This window comes from Alligator sinensis, unplaced genomic scaffold (assembly GCF_000455745.1).
Source record: "Alligator sinensis unplaced genomic scaffold, ASM45574v1 scaffold12_1, whole genome shotgun sequence".
NCBI lineage: Eukaryota > Metazoa > Chordata > Crocodylia > Alligatoridae > Alligator > Alligator sinensis.
In genome coordinates, this window is record NW_005841973.1 from 1,383,264 (window position 1) to 1,387,120 (window position 3,857).

The window sequence follows — 3,857 nt, forward strand, 5'->3', positions numbered from 1 at the left end:
TGGAACTCTATGCGATACCTGCTGACCCAGCTGGAGGACCTCTGCTGATGGAGACTGCAAGCCTAGCCAGCTTTCTTTTGCAGCAGACAAGCCCGTCCCATAAGATTATGCTTTGCTACTAATCGTGTATTGTCAATGAATCAATACATCCCACACATTGGTTGGTATGACCCAAGGGTCCATTTGCAGCTTTTTCATCCATTTAAAGTTTGCAAACATTAGTGTCTATCAGTGGGGGTTGGTTTTAGTTCCTGTGTTATGGTCCTTAGGGGAACGACCATGTTGCCATATGCAAAGGACTTCCTTCTTTAAAAAGAAGCTCCAGTGGTGCAATGGGTTAGCATGTGGTACTTATAAGGCAGTACTGGGGAAGTGATGCCAAGGTTGTGAGTTCAAACCTCACCTGGAGCACTTGACCTTTTCCGACCCTAACATCTATGAATCTATGCCCCTGAGCTGGGCTTTGCCATTCGGGTGCGCTACAGCAAGTCTCCCCCAAAACTGCGTAGCTGCACACGATTTAAAATCTTGCTGCGCACTAATGACCGCACTGGACATAGCTGCCTTCAGCTGGTAAGTCTGTTGTGGAGGGGGCAGATCAATGCTCCCACAGCCAGGGAGGGATTGGGGCTGGGACAAGCTGCCTAGCACCTTCTGCCTGGAGCAAGCCACGCCTGCATTGCACCCTGCCTCCCCTGCCCCAGCTGGACAAGCAGCAACAGGGTATAGGGCCTGCTCCCTCAGTCCTGCACCCTCCACTTTGCCCCAGCCCCAATGCCTCCCTCACTGTGGGGGCGTTTATCCATGCCCCTTCCCTCCCCCCTCTGCCCACCACAACAGACTTACCAGCTGGAGGCAGCTGTGTCCAGCGTGGTGAGGACTACTGCCTGATTGTTGCTCCGAATTGGTGCTGTATCTTCAGATCCGATTCAGCCGAATCAAATCAGGACAGCAACTCGAATCACTGTCCCTCCAAATCGGCTGAATCTGAATCAAATACTTTGCTGCTTCGCGCAAGGCCTTGTATCCAGGGCTTTCACTTGGGTCTCAACAGCCTCAGGGGAAGTAGCTCTAAAAAAAGAAATGGGGCCCGAGATGACTGCTGCCACTAGTACAGACCTGGGTCCAAATCTCTGTGCTCTAGTTTCCCAGCCTATAAGACAACGACTTGCCTCACAAGGATGTTAACATTTGCTGACTGGTAGCACTTACCCACTTACAAAGAGCAAACTTCATTCAGGGATCACGGCCCCTCACCATGGGTGCAAACCACACGGGATAATCTCGTTATCGCCAAACATCGGTTTCCACGGGGTCCAGCAGCCACTCTTGATCCCCATCCCTAGCACAGCAATGAGTAAGTTAGCTCCTGTTCAAAGCCCTGATGACATCCACCTCTGTGTTGAGTCGCTCAACAGCCTAGAAATCAAGCCTCTGCCCTTTCCGTTTCAATGGTTTCCAAAATTACGCTTGTGTGGATTTAAATGATGTTTTGCAGACAGGCTGCACAGCATTGATTCATCTCTGCAAATAGCTTCCCTATTGATTGGTAGGTGCAGCTGTTTATTCAAATCCACATCAAACTCCCAAAGCATGAAGAGGGGAGGACAGGGGATGGGGGAGAAGAATAGCAGGACTTTGACTCTCTAACTCTACTGTGCTGCTTTACTACTTTTTGTTCATCTGCTCCAAGCTGCAAGCTGAAAAGGTTGGCTGTATCCATGCCTGGCTGCAGCAACTCCCCTGATCTATCACGGCAGGAGCAGCTGAAGCACCAACAGCCCAACACCAGCCGTACATCCCTGCATTAAAACAGAAGGAATGAGAAGAGAGGTGGGGGCAGACAGGGAAAGTCTGCAAGTCAGCAGTGAGTTTCAGGGGAACAAGCGCTAGCCGTGGCGAACGGCGATCCAGCTGCAGGAGAAGGGGGAACCCAAGTGGAGCGGGGAGCTGGAGAAAGGCAGGTAGCCTTGTGCATTGTATCTTGAGAAGGGAAGTGGAGGTGCTCCTGAAGACGGGCACTCCCAAAGCACAGGCATGTATCAGGGGTAGGGAATTACTAAGCAGAACAACAATTTCCCTCAAGTGTAGGCAGCACACATAGCGAGAGCAGAATGCTAATGAGGTCAGGTCCTACGGGGGTTAAACTGCATCTGATTAAAGACAGCAAGTGATTAATGACAGCATCGTCATGCATCCACACAAGGCGCGGAGGCAAAGCTGGAGTTCTCTGACTTTCGAGAACTTCGCTTGGCAGCTTTCGTGTCTCTGGAGTATAGACCCTTGCATGAAAATATCCTGAAAACAGTTCTGGGCGCTTCACTTTAAGGAAGGTGCGAGGAAATTGGAAAGAGGCCAGAGCAGAGCAACAAAAAAATGGATCGGAAGCCTAGAAAATGGGACCGCTCAGGACAGTTTAGAAGAATGGAGATTTTTTTAGTCCAAGACGAGGAATCGGTTAATAGTCTCTAATACAAAGGATGTGGCTGTAAAGAGGATGGGGAGATGTTTTCAAGGGCAAGGAGCTATACTTGCAACAAGGGAGATTTAGACATGAAGAAAAACCTTTTAGTGTAGAGAGAAGCTGCAGAAGGAGAGAGAAGAACGGCTCATCCAGCTCCAAGCCGCACGCACCTCCGACAGCTCGCGGCTCCTCGCAGGAGCTTGCGGCTCCTCGCAGGGTTTTGGCCTTGATGGACATGAAACCTGGCTCTGAAATTCAACTATGACTTCAGAAAACACCTGTCCGTGATGGGTTCGTGTGCTAGGCTGGTGATTAGGCCCCGGTTCCCGCAACTCTCGGACAGCTTCTTCCAGCCAAGAGGAAGCTTGGAGCTGGCCCTTTTGGTGCTCGAGCGCTGCTCGTTACATTTATCATTTGCTTTTCAAGCATTGCTCTGTGCATATGAAGGATGCCCGGATATTTTACAGAGGAATTAGGTAACAAATCACCCTCTTGCCTCTGGAACAATTATCATACCCATGGGCAGGCTACTGTTTTACATGGTCTCTGAACAAGGGTCCCCTCCGCCAGCCCGTTGTGCGAGGGAATTGATTGCTGCTGACTCCGAGGGAAGAGTGCCTCCTAGCGCATCGTGCTCCCTTCAGCGACGACTGCACCAAACACATCCCACCCATTCAACTACAGCTCATAAGGACCTTTTTATATGGGTTCACAAAGCCCTTCTTGCTTTGCCTCCAGCCAGCATCCCCAGGGAGCCAAGGCATCAATGCAAACAATAATGAGCCTCTGTTCATAGCATGGCTGTGGTCACAAGTGTGACTGTGTGAAAAGGGTCCCTGCTTTCTCAGCGGATAGGCTCCTTGCATGTCTCCGAGTGACAGCTGGTGACTGAGGCATACAGGGATCTTTCTGCTGTCATCCTGGCCGTGACAATGGGGCTTAGGGGAAGCCAGCTCCGTTCAGCTGTCCCCAGCAATGTCGTCAGTCAAGGCCTCACTGCCAGATTTTGGATGGCCCGGGACGACGTATGGGCCAGGAAGAACAATTGGCACCATCCGGTCAGCGGTCTGCAGTATAAAACGTCATGTTAAAGTAGCCCTTGCTGATACCAACACATACAACAAGCTACACGTACATCGTGCTGGGTCCCTTGCCGTATAGAAGGGTTGGTGTTGGGGGACTACAAGGGTGGGTCAGGGAGCCAGGGGTTTTATTGGGAACCCTGCAGTGAGACTGCCCAGGTGTGAAAGGTGCCTGGGAGGCTGCATGCGCTCGAATGAATCTCACTATTAAGTACCTAGTGGCTCTTTGCGCTCTCAGTGGGGGCAGATGACAGAAGGAGCAATGGACTCAAGTTGCAACAAGGGAAGCCAAGGTTGGATATTAGGGAAAG

The 3,857-nt window shown here is 51.0% G+C and overlaps 1 non-coding gene across 1 annotated transcript; it reads left to right on the plus strand.

The window, feature by feature from the left end:
• Window positions 1-318: 318 nt before the first annotated feature.
• TRNAI-UAU lies at window positions 319-411 on the plus strand. Its single transcript is given in 2 exon segments — window positions 319-356; window positions 376-411. It is a non-coding gene; the product is annotated as a tRNA-Ile (tRNA).
• The last annotated feature ends 3,446 nt before the right edge of the window (window positions 412-3,857 follow it).